This window comes from Carcharodon carcharias, chromosome 18 (assembly GCF_017639515.1).
Source record: "Carcharodon carcharias isolate sCarCar2 chromosome 18, sCarCar2.pri, whole genome shotgun sequence".
Taxonomy (NCBI): domain Eukaryota; kingdom Metazoa; phylum Chordata; class Chondrichthyes; order Lamniformes; family Lamnidae; genus Carcharodon; species Carcharodon carcharias.
The window spans coordinates 29,143,889-29,159,732 of record NC_054484.1 but is presented as its reverse complement, the minus strand read 5'-3'; the positions used below and the strand labels follow the sequence as shown (position 1 = coordinate 29,159,732).

The 15,844-nt window shown below is 43.2% G+C and overlaps 1 protein-coding gene across 2 annotated transcripts in view; it reads right to left on the bottom strand.

The window, feature by feature from the left end:
* Window positions 1-15,844, bottom strand: part of LOC121290306 (transmembrane protein 50B) — an 80,322-nt gene that overhangs the window by 30,185 nt on the left and 34,293 nt on the right. The window lies entirely within an intron of this gene.

Sequence of the window (15,844 nt, the reverse complement as noted above, 5' to 3'; positions counted from 1 at the left end):
TTCCTGAATCACAACAGTGTTCTAAAGATTTCTGCCCTGCATTGCATGCAACCAAGAGCAGCTAAGGAAAATACAACTCTCTGCTTCAAATTCATCTCTCTCCTCTCCCACTCTAGATCTTCCTTTCCTAAAGATTACATGCCAAGAGACTTACAAACAGTAGAATATTTCAAATCCTGTAAACAACTTATTCATAAAATGGTGTAAATTCTCTTCTGATAATTTGTGATACAACATTGTCTACATGTCTCTGTGCACTCTAAGACAAGTATGTTGCCTATACAAAAAGTGAGCATCTGAGAAGAACAAATGCATTAGCAAACAAAAATGTGTTAGACTACCGCCTCTCGACAATGGATTTTAAATCAGAAGACGCAATCCCAAATAACAATTAATTTTATGAAGAACTGAGACCTGCTCATTGGCAGGTTAGCAATACTCACTTCAAAACTTATGCATACCCCCCAAACCCTGCCACCACCCTCCTTCTCCCCTACAATATTGTAATCATAAATGAACAGGCACATAACCAAAACTCATCACCTATTGATTCAAATCCTAAAATACAGCAGTACTCGAGTGCTCACTGATTCCGTGTCTTGGAAATTCCCATAGAATTTCTCCTCCCACCCCCACTTCTATTCTATTTAGAATCTATAAAGTTTCCATAAGACCATAAGAATAGGAGGGGGTAGGCCATTCAGCCCATTGAGTCTGCTCCACCATCCAATAAGATTATGGTTGATCTGATAATCCTCAACTCCACTTTCCTGCCTTTTCCCCATAACTCTTACTGATTAAAAATCTATCTCAGTCTTGACGATACTTAATGACCCAGCCTCTACAGCCCTCTGTGATAAAGAATTCCACAATTCTCTACCTTCTAAGAGAAGAAATTCCTCCTCATCTTGGTCTTAAATGGGCAACCCCTTACTCTGAGATTATGCCCTCTGGTCCTAGACTCTCCCACAAGGGGAAACAACCTCTCAGCATCTACCCTGTCAAGCCCCCTAAGAATCTTATATGTTTCAATGAGGTCGCCTTTCATTTATCTAAACTCCAATGAGTACAGGCCCAACCTACTCAACCTCTCCTCATAAGAAAATCCTTCCAGAATCCGGATCAAATTAGTGAACCTTCTCTGGATTGCCTCCAATGCCAGTATATCTTTCCTTAGATAAGGGGACCATAACTATTCACAGTATTCTAGATGTGGTCTAACTAGTGCCTTGTATAATTTTAGCAAGACTTCCCTATTTTTATACTCCATTCCCTTTGAATTAAAGGCCAACGTTCCATTTGCCTTCCCTATTACCTGCTGAACTTGTATGTTAGCTTTTTGTGATACATGCACGAGGACCCCCAAATTCCTGTGCTGTAGCTCTGTGGTCTTTCTCCACTTCAATAACATTCAACTCCCCTATTCTTCTTGCCAAAGTGCATTACCTCACATTTGCCACATTATATTCCATCTGCCAAGTTCTTGTCCACTCACTTAACTTGTCTATATCCCTCTGTAGACTCCTTGTGTCATCCTCATCACTTGCCTTCCCACTTTTTGTGTCATCCGCAAACTTGGCGATAGTACTTTCATTTCCCTCATCCAAGTCATTAATATATATAGTAAATAATTGTGACTCCAGCACTGATCCCTGCAGCACTCCACTAGTTACAGGTTGCCATCCTGAAAATGCCCCCCTTATCCCAACTCTCTATCTTCTATCACTTAGCCAATCTTCTATCCGTGCTAATATACTACCCTCAACACCATGGGCTCTTAACTTATTGAGTAGCCGTATGTGCCTTTTGGAAAGCCAAAAATATTACATCTACTGGTTCCCCTTTATCTATCCTGCTTGTTACCTCCTCAAAGAATTCTAATCAATTTGTCGGTCATGATTTCCCCTTCATGAAGCCATGCTGACTCTGCTTAATTATATTACGCATTTCTAAATGCTCCGCTATTACATCCTTTATAATGGACTCTAACATTTTCCCAATGGCGGATGTGAGGCTAACTGGTCTATAGTTAACTGGCTTTTGTCTCCCTCCCTTTTTGAATAAGGGTGTTACATTGACAGTTTTCCAATCCTCTGGGAATTTTCCAGATTCTAAGGATTCTTGGAAGATTACTACCAGTGCATCCACTATCTCTGTAGCTACTTACTTTAATATCCTAGGATGCAACCCATCAGGTCCAGGAGAGTTATTGGCCTTTAGCCTCATTAGTTTCCCTAGTACTTTTTCTCTAGTGACAGTTATTGTATTTATTTCCTCTCCCCATTTTGCCCCTTGATTATTTAGTATTTTTGGAAGGCTATTAGTTATCTTCTACAATGAAGACTGATGCAAAGTATTTATTCAACTCCTCTGCCATTTCCTGCTTCCACATTATTATTTCCCCAGCCTCATTCTCTAAGAAGCCTCTGTTCACTTTGGCCTCTCTCTTCCTTTTTATATATTTAAAGGAGCTCTTAGTATCCATTTTTATATTACTTGCTAGTTTGCCCTCTATTCCTCCCTCTATTTTTTTAATTCATTCGTGGGTTGCCGGCTTCGCTGGCTGGGCCAGCATTTATTGCTCATCCCTAGATGCCCTAGATGGTGGTGAGTGCCTTCTTGAACTGCTGCAGTCCATTGGTGTGGGTACTCCACAGTGCTGTTAGGAAGGGAGTTCCAGGATTTTGACCCAGCGACAGTGAAGGAACAGTGATATATTTCCAAGTCAGGATGGTGAGTGACTTGGAGGGGAACTTCCAGGTGGTGGTGTTCCCATCTATCTGCTGCCTTTGTCTTTCTAGATGGTAGTGGTCGTGGGTTTGGAAGGTGCTGTCTAAGGAACCTTGGCGAATTTCTGCAGTGCATCTTGTAGATGGTACACACTGCTGCCACTGTGCGTCAGTGGTGGAAGGAGTGACTTTTTGTGGATGTGGTGCCAATCAAGCGGCCAGCTTTGTCCTGGATAGTATCAAGCTTCTTGAGTGTTGTGGGAGCTGCACTCATCCAGGCAAGTGGGGAGTATTCCATCACACTCCTTATTTGTGCCTGTAGATGGTAGACAGGCTTTGGGGAGTCAGGAGGTAGGTTACTTGTCGCAGAATTCCTAGCCTCTGACCTGCTCTTGTAGCCACAGTATTGATATGGCTAGCGCAGTTCAGTTTCTGGTCAATGGTGACAGCCAGGATATTGATAGTTGGGGATTCAGTGATGGTAATGCCATTGAATATCAAGGGGCGATGGTTGGATTCTCTCTTGTTGGAGATGGTCATTAACTGACATTTGTGTGGTGCGAATGTTACTTGCCATTTGTCAGCCCAAGCCTGGATATTGTCCAGGTCTTACTACATTTGGATATGGACTGCTTCAGTATCTGAGTCATCACGAATGGTGCTGAACATTGTGCAATCATCAGCGAACATCCCCACTTATGCCCTTATGATGGATGGAAGGTCATTGATGAAGCAGCTGAAGATAGTTGGGCCGAGGACAATACCCTGAGGAACTCCTGCATTGATGTCCTGAAGCTGAGATAACTGATCTCCAACAACCACAACCATCTTCCTTTGTGCTAGGTATGACTCCAACCAACGGAATTTTCCCCCTGATTCCCATTGGCTCCAGTTTTGCTAGAACTCAATGCCACACTCGGTCAAATGCTGCCTTGATGTCAAGGGCAGTCACTCTCAAGAGGCATCTTTTGTTAGTTTTTAAAAGTTTCTCAATCCTCTGGCTTCCACTAATCTTTGCCACATTGTCTGTTTTTTCTTTCAATTTGATACTATCCTTAACTTCTTTTTTCAACCACAATTGGTTTATCCCCTTCCTAGAGTCCTTCCTCACTGGGAATATATCTTTATTGTGAGTCATGAACTGTTTTCTTAAATGTCTGCCGCTGTTCATCAATCGTTTTTTTCTGTTAAACCCCTTTTTTAGTTCACTCCAAGCAACTCTACCCTCATTCATTTGTAATTGCCCTTACTTAAGTTTAGCACAGTTGTTTCCAATCCAAGTTTCTCACTCTTAAACTGAATGCTAAATTCCACCATCTTATGGTCAAGCCGCTCGTACACTTCCTTTCCAGGCTACATTCTAGCCTTTTCAACCTTTCTTCTTAACTCAAACCACAGTGAGCTCAGCTCCTTAATTAGCTGGCTCCAGTTTAGCAAATAAATATGGATGGAGTTTAGCAAGATACATATCCACGGAGATTGGAAAGTCGGTGCCACAGAAACTATGGTGGGAGGATCAAGCGCTGGGATGCAATGTTGAGTAGATAGAGTGGGGTGCAACTCTGGAGGGAATTGCTTTGGAAGTAAACATTGAATGGAAGTTAGGAGGAGGAGAGGAGTAATGGAAGCTGTTGAAGACATGGGCAATAGCCAAGCAGAACACCATGACTAAGTGGCAACTGGAGGTGAGTGCAGTGAGACAGTGTGTTAAATCGAGGAATTTGGTAAGTGAGGGAAGAAGTGCTTTTCTGGCCTTCACAAAAAAGGAGCGGTCCAAGAAAAGGAGTGGTCCAAGAGAAGGAGCCAGAGACAGCAAGAACCGAGAGCTCAAGCCCGGAGGTATTAATTAGATGTGCAATAGGTGATTGGTGAATTTCCTTTTTCCCTCTAAACTGGGAACAGTAGTTTAAACCAGTATTGGGGAGACACAAGTGTTATATTACATTTTTAGTGGCACTGGTTAAACTCCATAATATAACTACAGATAATTGTTGAGTAATATTTCTAATCTTGAAACCTAATTAGTTAAATAAAAACAAAATAAAGATGGCAAGGCAGGTGATGTGTTGCAGCTGTAACATGTAAGATCTAGCAGATACCTGTGTGATCACTGCAACCACATCTGCAGTAAATGTCTGCAACTTGAGGAATTTTGGCTTAGGGTTGATGAGCTGGAGTCCAGGCTTTGGAAACTGCAATGCATCAGGGAGGGGAAAAGTTCCCTGCACACTTTGTTCTGGAAGGCAGTCACACCCCTTAGGCTAAGTACTTCAGATCTGGTCCATGGTCAGGACAGCAGTGTATGACTGTAAGAGGCAGATTTGTGGATCCAGAAGATAGCAATGGAGGGGTCTCAGCCCTTGCAATTGTCCAACAGGTTTAATGTTCTTGCAGTTTCTGTAGACAAGAGCAGGGAATACAGGGAGGATAAGCAAACTGACCACAGAACCGTGGTACAGGGGATGATTCAATTAGGGGAGGAGAGTGGGGCAAAAATGAATGTAGTTGTAGTAGGATCCACAAATCTGCATCTTACAGTCATACACTGCTGTCCTGACCACGGACCAGATCTGAAGTACTTAGCCAAAGGGGTGTGACTGCCTTCCGGAACAAAGTGTGCAGGGAACTTTTCGCCTCCCTGATGCATTGCAGTTTCCAAAGCCTGGACTCCGGAGGGAAAAAGGAAATTCACCAATCACCTATTGCACATCTAATTAATACCTCTGGGCTTGAGCTCTTGGTTCTTGCTGCCTCCGGCTCCTTCTGTTGGACCACTCCTTTTCTTGGACCACTCCTTTTTTGTGAAGGCCAGAAAAGCACTTCTTCACTCACTGTACCAAATTCCCTCACTTACTAAATTCCTCGATTTAACACACTGTCGTCTGCAGCAGAGAGCGTGAGTCTCAAAAGCTGTGTTGCCTGCCAGGTTCCAGTGTTAAGGACATCTCCTCAAGGCTGGAGAGGAACTTGCAGTGGGAAAGGAAGGATCCAGTTGTCCTGATTCATGTGGGTACCACCGACATAGGTGAGGCTAAGAAAGAGGTTCTACTGAGGGAATATGAGCAGCTGTGGACTGAATTAAAAAGCAGAACCTCAAAGGTAACAATCTCCGAGCCATGAACAATTTGGCATAGGGTATATAAGACCAGGAGTTGAAGGTGTGGCTCAAAGATTGGTGTGGGAGGAAAATGGGTTTTGATTCATGGAGCACTGGCACCAGAACTAAGGAAAGCTGGAGCTGAACCACTGGGATGATCTTCTCCTGAACCCTGCTGGTGAATTATATAACTAGGGCAGTAGAAAGGGCTTTAAACTGAATAGTCGGGGAGGATTCATGTGAGGGGAGACTTGGAAAGTTAAAGGACAAGGCAATAGTGCAGGGTTGTGATGCAGGTAACCAGTGTGCGACAGGAAGGGACAGAGCATACAAGAGTGCACCAGCAAGTGAGGTCAGAGTAAGCAAAAATGGTAAAGGACAGAATTAAAGGCTCTTTATCTGAATACTCAGAGCATTTGTAACAAGATGGATGAATTGATAGCACAAATAGAAATAAATTAGTATGATATGAAAGCCAGTACAGAGACATGGTTGCAAAGTGATGACAGCTGGGACCTGAATACTCAAGCGTATCTAACATTTTGGAAGCTCAGGACAAAGTGGAAAAGGAGTTGGAGTAGATCTGCTAATAAAAGATGAGATCAGCACAATAGTGAGAAGTGATCTTGATTTGGAGGACCAAAATGTAGAATCAGCTAAGGTGGAGATAAGAAATAGCAAAGGAAAGAAATCACTAGTGGGGATGGTTTATAGGATCCTTACAGTAGCTACACTGTAGGACTGAGTACAAAATCAAGAAATAATGAGCTTGTAAGAAATGTACTGCAATAATCATGGGGAATTTTAATCTTCACACAGATTGGACAAATCAAGTTGTCAAAAGTAGCCTGGGGATGAGTTCATAGAATGTATTCGAGACCGTTCCTAAGAACAATACATCTTTGAAACAACCAGAGAACAGGCTATTTTGTACCTGGTAGTATATAGTGAGAGAGGAATAATTTATTACCTCATCGTAATGGATCGTCCTCTAGCTAAGAGTGATCATAACATGATTGAATATCATAATCAGTTTGAAGATGAGAAATTTGGGTGTGGAACGAGTGTCTTAAACTGAAATAAAGACAATTACAAGGGTATAAAAATAGGGTTGACTGAAGTGGAATGGGAACATAGGTTAAAAGATAAGAAAGCAGAGAAACAGTGGCAGACGTTTAAAGGGGACATTTCATGGCCTGAATCTTTGGCTCGGTGAGCGGGGGCGGGGCCTGTTCGCTGAGGCATAAAATGATGCACGGTGACGTCGGGCATGCGTTCTGACGTCACCACGCGTCATTCCAATCTTCAGTTCGGCAGGCACGTGCCGGAGTCGGTTGCGCGCCCACCGAACTGTCAAAGGCTTAGTGAGGCCATTTAAAAAGACAAGTAAGCAATTACCTGAGCTGCCCGTCTAACCTTAAGGTTGGCGGGCAGGCAAAGAGCCCAGGCGGCCTTCGTATTTTCATGGAACCTTATCCATGGGCAGGATGAGACTTCACGAAGGGTTTATAAGTTAAATCAATTTTTTCATTAAAGTTCATTGACATGTATCAGCTCATGAGGGGACATGTCTTAAAAAATTTTATTTCTTTATTAAAACTTTTGGAACTTAAACTAATCTCCCTGAGGCAGCTCTGTGCCTCAGGGAGATTTCTGTGCTCTTTCACGCGCATGCACACAAAAGAGTGCAGGCCCTGATTCAGGGAACACCTTCCCCCCACCACAGGGAGCACTCAGCGCTTCCAGGAGCACGTCACGCTGGGTGGGCCTTAATTGGCCCGCCCACATAAAATGGCGGCAAGGACCCTACCAGGAGCGCTGTTCGGCTCCGCACCCACCCCCACATTAACCCCCCGAATGGCGGGAAAATTTTACCCCATAACTCTCGAAGATATATTCCACTGAAATAGAAAGACTCTACAAGAAGGATGTACCACCTGTCGCTAACTATCAAATTGAAAGGGTGTGAAGGAAAATTGCATTTTTAGATAAGTGAAGGGGTTGCTTGGGTTTAAAAGGGATGATAGATTGTTTACTACAAGATTTTTACATTATGGGAAAAGTAATTTTCCAAGGACATATAGAGCGATGGAATTTACAGATTAAAGAGAAAGAAACCTATATAAAGACGGATGGAAGGGTATGTTGTCGGGCCATGTAAGATCTAAAAGGACCATGTAAAACAGCCTTGGGGAAGCCTCTGTCTCCAGTGACCAAAGGTGGAGGAAAGCCTTTGGAATTCCACTGTCAAGTGGGTGCTGTGGTAAACTTGCTGACTTGCTTATTTAAATCTATAATCTATTTTGGGACTGTTGCCTTAAAGGGGTGTGTAGTTGGGAATCAGGTTAATTAGGGATTTGTTTTAGTATTAAGTAACTGTAATCTTATGTATGTGCTTGAAATATTTTTTGTTAATAAATTTTTTAATTTGCTTTTTAAAATCTCTACAAAGGTGTGGGTGGACTCGTTACTTCCGAATTCAGTACAGAAATCTTCTCGTAATAAATACAAATTGCAAAACCGTTGTGACAGTGTGGCCAAGCTTCCCTTGTGGATCTGGTCTGCCTGGCACATATCACCTGCCATGTCATTATCCTTGCACATGAATGGCCAAAAGTTGGGATACAAGTACAGTGAGTAATTGGGAAGGCAACTGTAATGTTTGCCTTTATTGCAAGGGGAATGGAATGTAAAAGTAGGAAGGACTTGCTGCAACTGTATAGGGCATTGGTAAGGCTGCAAATGTGGGGGAATCTAGGAGTCACAATTTAAAAATGAGAAATCTCCCATTGAAGACAGAAATAAGGAGGAATTTCTTCTCTTAGATGGTTGGTAGTCTTTGGAATTTTTTGGAAGTGCACTGGAGGCTGGGTCATTAAATCAGTGTTGAATATATTCAGACAGATCTTTGATCGACAAGGAGGTAAAGGGTTATTGGGGGACAGATAGGACAGTGGCTACAATCAGAACAGCCCTGATCTTAATGAATGGTGGAGAAGGTTCGATGGGCCAAATGGCCTACTCCTGCTCCTATTTCTTATGAATATAGCATTTTGTGACAGCTGGCTTTCCGAAGCTGGGTATTAGGAAACTTGAATCCAGCAGGTTACTAAGACAAGTTTCAGCCAGTGTGGGAATGAGGCGAGGGTGGACATGGGAGATTACTGTGGAAGTGAGATGGGTATCAGGTTCGAAGTTCAGCTCAGTTATGCACTTAATACGACATGAATATTACACATCCAGTAGTTTAACCTGAGCTCAGTTAGGAAAGTGCTCAAAATTTTTGATGTCAGCTGAATGGGAGTGTTTGTGTCAATCACTGAAAGTCCTCAAACTTGATGCAGTTTTTTAAAGTTGTATTTGTTTGTTTTGTCTATCTTGACTCACTTCCCTCCTTTCGAGAATTCTGTGGTGTGTTGGAAGGACTTAAAGACTGGTCAACAACCTGCTCTGAGCCTGTTGGTAGTGCCGTCTTTCAGACAAGGTGTTAAATCAAGGCCCCATCTGCTCACTGAGAGCATGTAAAAGAACTCACAGCAGTCAAAGAACAGCAGGGGAGTTATCCCTGGTAGCCCGGTCAATACTTATCCCTCAATTCAGCAAGACAAAAAAACAGATTATCTGGCCATTTATCACATTGCTGTTTGTGGGAGTTTACTGTGCGCATATTGGCTGCTGCATTTCCTACATTACAACAGTGCCTACACTTCATTGACTGTAAAGTGCTTTGAGATGCCTGTGGTCATGAAAGACGCTATATAAATGCAAGTATTTTTTGTGTCAGAAAAGTTCCAACCCACCCATGAAAATGTCAAATGGCTTTGTGAGAAATGGATGTTATTTTAAAAATATTTTTGGGGAATATGGTGTTATTCTGTGAAGAAAGCTGTGTGTAAGCATGTGTGCATGAGAGGTTTAATTAATTTGGGAAAAGATTAATAGAAGACAGGTTGTCTGGGGAGTTTAAAACATCAAAAGGATAGAGGTGTTAGGTTTGAGGTACAAGTGAATGGGTAAGATCTAACTTTTGCATTTTTAGATGAGTTGAGAGTTTGGCTGAATATCAAAGGGAAGTCAGAGATAACAAGGGACATTTGCATCTTGCAGGAGTTCCACAAGTAAACAAAAGGGGGGAATATTAGATTTTATTGACCTGACAGTAAAGATGAAATAGAGATATGAAATATTTTATATTTGGAAGGACTTGTGTTTCAAAAAGAGGTGTGGGAACAATGGAACCTGAGATGAAAGGGTGGGTTGGTGGGGCGGGGGGGTGGAGAACGGTATTTTACAGTTACCGTTGGAAGCTGTGGGAGGTAGCAGCTAGAGCTGTGAGCTTTAGCTGGAGCTGAGTTGGGAGCTGTTATCTCTGGGCTGGGAGGAGATGCAGTTTGAATCAGCTATCCAGCCAAGCCAGGAAAGTCTTGGGCTGCAAAATGTAGTTTTGTTCTGAAGTCTGGATTTCCATAGCAGAGGGGAAGAGGGTTAAAGGTCATGTGGTATGCCTTTGTTAAAGCTATAGCAGTTTGCCTTGGGTAATATTACTGGATTTTTATCATTGAACATCTATAATGGAGTGTTACCTGGAAGGTGGTTACTTGTGGGTCTGACAAAGAATAGAGTTTTTTTTTAGGAGAAATATGTTTTTTTTATTCTTGTTAATAAAACTTTTACTTTAAATTTGTGGTGGTGGGGAAAGAGAGAGACATTTACTACTGATGTAATGAGGTAGTTGAGAAATTAAAGGTTCAGTGGTCAGGTGACAGGCCGCAAGAGCTGGGCGTAAAAGGCAGGAATTTTGTTGGGGCAACAATTGATGAGTGAAGGTGATAAGAAATTGAGACTGGCAGCAAAACTGGCAATTCGGGCCAGGATCAAATGTAGCAGATTGTCTGAAAGATTGAGATTAACTCCTCAAGTGTCTTGGTGAGGCGGAAGATGAGGCTACGGTAAACATCTTACCTGAAAGATGACATCTCTAATAATGGTACTCCCTCTGTGTTGCACTGAACTTTAACCTAGATACAGAACCCACGATTTCCTATCTCAGAGATGAGAGTATTACCACTGAGACAATGCTAACACCTTCACCAAGTGGTAGCACTCTCATCTACTGAGTCAGAAGTTTGTGGTTTTAAGTATGGTTCCATTGTTCAACAATATCATCTTTCTTTACAAACACCAATGAAGCGAATACACTGAAGGCTATGGTGTGGGACCAAAACATTTGCAAGGGTGAGAAGTCATTCTTTACCATTTCCACTACAGGGCTGGAGATGGCATTGAAATACGCTGGTATTGTTACAGTTTTAAGGAACTGCTTTGTGCTTTAGCTCACCAGAGGTGAAAAGAGAGTCCAAAACAAAAACAGAATTACCTGGAAAAACTCAGCAGGTCTGGCAACATCGGTGGAGAAGAAAAGAGTTGACGTTTCGAGTCCTCATGACTCTTCGACAGAACTTGAGTTCGAGTCCAAGAAAGAGTTGAAATATAAGCTGGTTTAAGGTTGGGTGGGTGGGGGGGGGGGGGGGGGGGGGGGGGGGGGGGGGGGGGGGGCGGAGAAGAGACAGGGAGAGAGAGAGAGAGAAGTGGAGGGGGTTGGTGTGGTTGTAGGGACAAACAAGCAGTGATAGAAGCAGATCATCAAAAGATGTCACAAACAACAGAACAAAAGTACACATAGGTGTTAAAGTTGGTGATATTATCTAAACGAATGTGCTAATTAAGAATGTGTGGTAGGGCACTCAAGGTATAGCTCTAGTGGGGGTGGGGAGAGCATAAAAGATTTAAAAATATTTAAAAATAATGGAAATAGGTGGGAAAAGAAAAATCTATATAAGTTATTGGAAAAAAAAAGGAAGGGGGAAACAGAAAGGGGGTGGGGATGGAGGAGGGAGCTCATGATCTAAAGTTGTTGAATTCAATATTCAGTCCGGAAGGCTGTAAAGTGCCTAGTCGGAAGATGAGGTGTTGTTCCTCCAGTTTGCGTTGGGCTTCACTGGAACAATGCAGCAAGCCAAGGACAGACATGTGGGCAAGAGAGCAGGGTGGAGTGTTAAAATGGCAAGCAACAGGACGGTTTGGGTCATTCTTGTGGACAGACCGCAGGTGTTCTGCAAAGCGGTCGCCCAGTTTACGTTTGGTCTCTCCAATGTAGAGGAGACCACATTGGGAGCAACGAATGCAGTAGACTAAGTTGGGGGAAATGCAAGTGAAATGCTGCTTCACTTGAAAGGAGTGTTTGGGCCCTTGGACGGTGAGGAGAGAGGAAGTGAAGGGGCAGGTGTTGCATCTTTTGCGTGGGCATGGGGTGGTGCCATAGGAGAGGGTTGAGGAGTAGGGGGTGATGGAGGAGTGGACCAGGGTGTCCCGGAGGGAGCGATCCCAATGGAATGCCGATAGTGGGGGTGAAGGGAAGATGCGTTTGGTGGTGGCATCATGCTGGAGTTGGCAGAAATGGTGGAGGATGATCCTTTGAATGCGGAGGCTGGTGGGGTGATAAGTGAGGACAAGGGGGACCCTATCATATTTCTGGGAGGGAGGAGAAGGCGTGAGGGCGGATGTGCGGGAGATGGGCCGGACACGGTTGAGGGCCCTGTCAATGACCGTGGGTGGAAAACCTCGGTTAAGGAAGAAGGAGGACATGTCAGAGGAACTGTTTTTGAAGGTAGCATCATCGGAACAGATGCGACAGAGGCGAAGGAACTGAGAGAATGGGATGGAGTCCTTACAGGAAGCGGGGTGTGAGGAGCTGCAGTCGAGGTAGCTGTGGGAGTCGGTGGGTTTGTAATGGATATTGGTGGACAGTCTATCACCAGAGATTGAGACAGAGAGGTCAAGGAAGGGAAGGGAAGTGTCAGAGATGGACCACGTGAAAATGATGGAGGGGTGGAGATTGGAAGCAAAATTAATAAATTTTTCCAAGTCCCAACGAGAGCATGAAGCAGCACCGAAGTAATCATTGATGTACCGGAGAAAAAGTTGTGGAAGGGGGCCGGAGTAGGACTGGAACAAGGAATGTTCCACATACCCCATAAGGAGACAGGCATAGCTGGGGCCCATGCGGGTACCCATAGCCACACCTTTTATTTGGAGGAAGTGAGAGGAGTTGAAGGAGAAATTATTCAGTGTGAGAACAAGTTCAGCCAGACAGAGGAGAGTAGTGGTGGATGGGGATTGTTCGGGCCTCTGTTCGAGGAAGAAGCTAAGGGCCCTCAGACCATCCTGGTGGGGGATGGAGGTGTAGAGGGATTGGACGTCCATGGTGAAGAGGAAGCGGTTGGGGCCTGGGAACTGGAAATTGTTGATGTGACGTAAGGTGTCAGAGGAATCATGGATGTAGGTGGGAAGGGACTGGACAAGGGGAGAGAGAAGGGAGTGAAAAGAGAATCACCCTGTTAAGTGTAATTTCCCCCAACCCTGACACATTCCACACTCAAAATGCAAATGACTGCTTAATGGGCAAGCTGACAATTATTTCTTCAAAGCACAAGAAACAAACATGCACTGATTAGATGAGATACAGGATTTACCCTAATTAGTGCTATCTATACAATGTAAAGGGAGCCCGAGTGACTTCGTTGTAGCACTCCAGCCTCTGAGCCAGAAGGTCAAGGGTTCAAGTTCCATTGACCATGGAAGAAGCTTTACAGCCAATGAAGTGCTTTTGAAACAAAAACAGAAAATGCTGGAAAAACTCAGCAGGTCTAGCGGCATCTGTGAAGAGAGAAACAGAGTTAACATTTCGAGTCCGAATGAACCTTCTTCAGAGCTACTTTTGGAAGTGTAATCACTGTTGTAATGCAGGAAACATGGCAGCCAAACCCCACAAACAGCAATGTGATACATGACCAGATAATTTGCTTGTCATGTTGATTGAGGGACAAATATTGACCAGGACACTATAAATAACTTCTCTGCTGTGCTTCATGTGCCATGGGTCTTTTTTTACATCCTGCCAGCAGGCAGATGGGGCCTCGGTTTAATGTCAGCCACAAAGCAGGTTGTTAATCAGCCTGTAAATCCTTCCAATACTCCACAGCATTCTCCATGGGAGAAGAGTGTGTCAAGGTACACAAAACAAACAAACAAATATAACTTTTAAAAATTGTCAATTTTGAGGAATTTCAGTGATCGACAAACACTTCATGGAAAGTGCGTAGCCCTATATGTATAAGCAGTTTCAGAACGACAGAAAAGAGAACTCTTGTAACCAACTTGATGCTCCTTTGCTACTCTCTAATTCTCTTCTGTGTCATTTCCTTATGTCTTTCACCCCTTTTCTATCAATCTTGCTGTTTTCACTTGTAATCAATTCACTCATTTTAGTACTTATGTCATTGTTACTTTCTCAATTTGTTTTTAGATTCTTTTATCTCAGTCCAGGTATTGCCTCTTCCTCAGTATCTCTAATGTCCAAGTAAATCACTGACATTCTTTGTAGGAGATGTGAGGTGGGGTAAGGCCAGATACATGGGCAATAATAGGGCTGAGGGCCATGTCAAGGGAGACTAGAGAAAGCAAGAGCTGCAGTGTTGGGAGAGAGTGAGAGGGGCAGAAAGAAAAAAAAAAAGGATGGACCTGAGAATAATCACAGGAGCTAAGAAGTGGGAGCACTGGGTCATGGCATAACTAATTTGGTAGTCTGGTGAGGGGGAAAGAAAGGAGAAATTAACTCCAGGAGGGATTTGCGAAACTGGCGGCACAGAAACTATGAGTACAAGGGTCATTGTGGGGACAGGGGTGTGCAGAGCACTAGGATGTAAACTGAGAAGTATAGGATCTAGCTACCAGACCAAGAGACAGTGCACAGTTACTGGTCTGAAGCATAATCAAAGTATTACGATGTGACAGCAGTGACATGAAACAAAAATCTTAGCAGTGGATGAAATGCTTCAAGGAGTTTTGAAGTTTTTATTTAGTGAGCAGCATTGCAGATGAAGCTGTATGGCCATTTCAGCTGCTGGGAAGCATTAGGTGGACATCAATATTCTCTCTAATCTTTTCAGCATGCATGTGATTTATTTAAGTGCAGGGCCCCTTTAACCATTTTTGCGCAGCCATGCACACATGGTAATTTAGAGGGGCCAACTGTGCAGGGCTTTCAAATTGCTTTGCAGCTTAGAGGGAAGATTGTTGGATACACTAAATTAATCGGAATAAAATTCAAAAGCCTCAGAATAAAATGTTTCAACATCTCAGGATTTTATAGCAGGACAGGCAGTTTAGTTCACTGAGTCTGTGGTGGCTCTCTGAAGGTGTTAGCCACAGTTCCATTCCTCTGCTCTTCATCAATCTCTGACTGAATTTGTTCTTTTTAAAATATTCATCCACTTAATTTTTAAAAGCTATTGTACATTCTAATTCAGCAACAACTTGCATTTATGCTGTGCCTTTAACATAGTTAACTTTCCCAAGGCACTCAACAGGAGCGTGATCAAAAATAAATCACACCAAGCTGCAAGAGATATTAGGACAGGAACTTCCACTGATCTGGTTTTTTTAAAAATTCATTCACGGGATTTGGGCTTCGCTGGCTGGACCAGCATTTATTGTCTATCCTTAGTTCCCCTTGAGGTGGTGGTGGTGAGCTGCCTTCTTGAACTGCTGCAGTCTATGTGGTGTAGGTACACCCACAATGCTGTTAGGGAGTTCCAGGATATTGACCCATATTGTGTACCATATTGCAATAGATAAAACGCAGATTACTGAAATCATTTTAAGAAGTGGAGTATAAGGGGACTGAGCAATCTTTTTGGAAATGAGCTGAGATGGGATAAATAACTTTCCCCACCTGCACTTACTTTTCAATGTAACAATTGCATGAATCAAAATTAGTTCAAAATTGGCCGAGTTTCCTCCTTTACAGTGGGAACACTGCACTTACTGTCATCCTACTTCCTCTTTTCTGGTTACACAAATGATGCCCATTATTGCGGGAGTGCAATGGAATTTCAAAGGAGACTTACAGCAATATAACTTATTTATGAAAAACATTTCTTTCATCACCATTCACAGT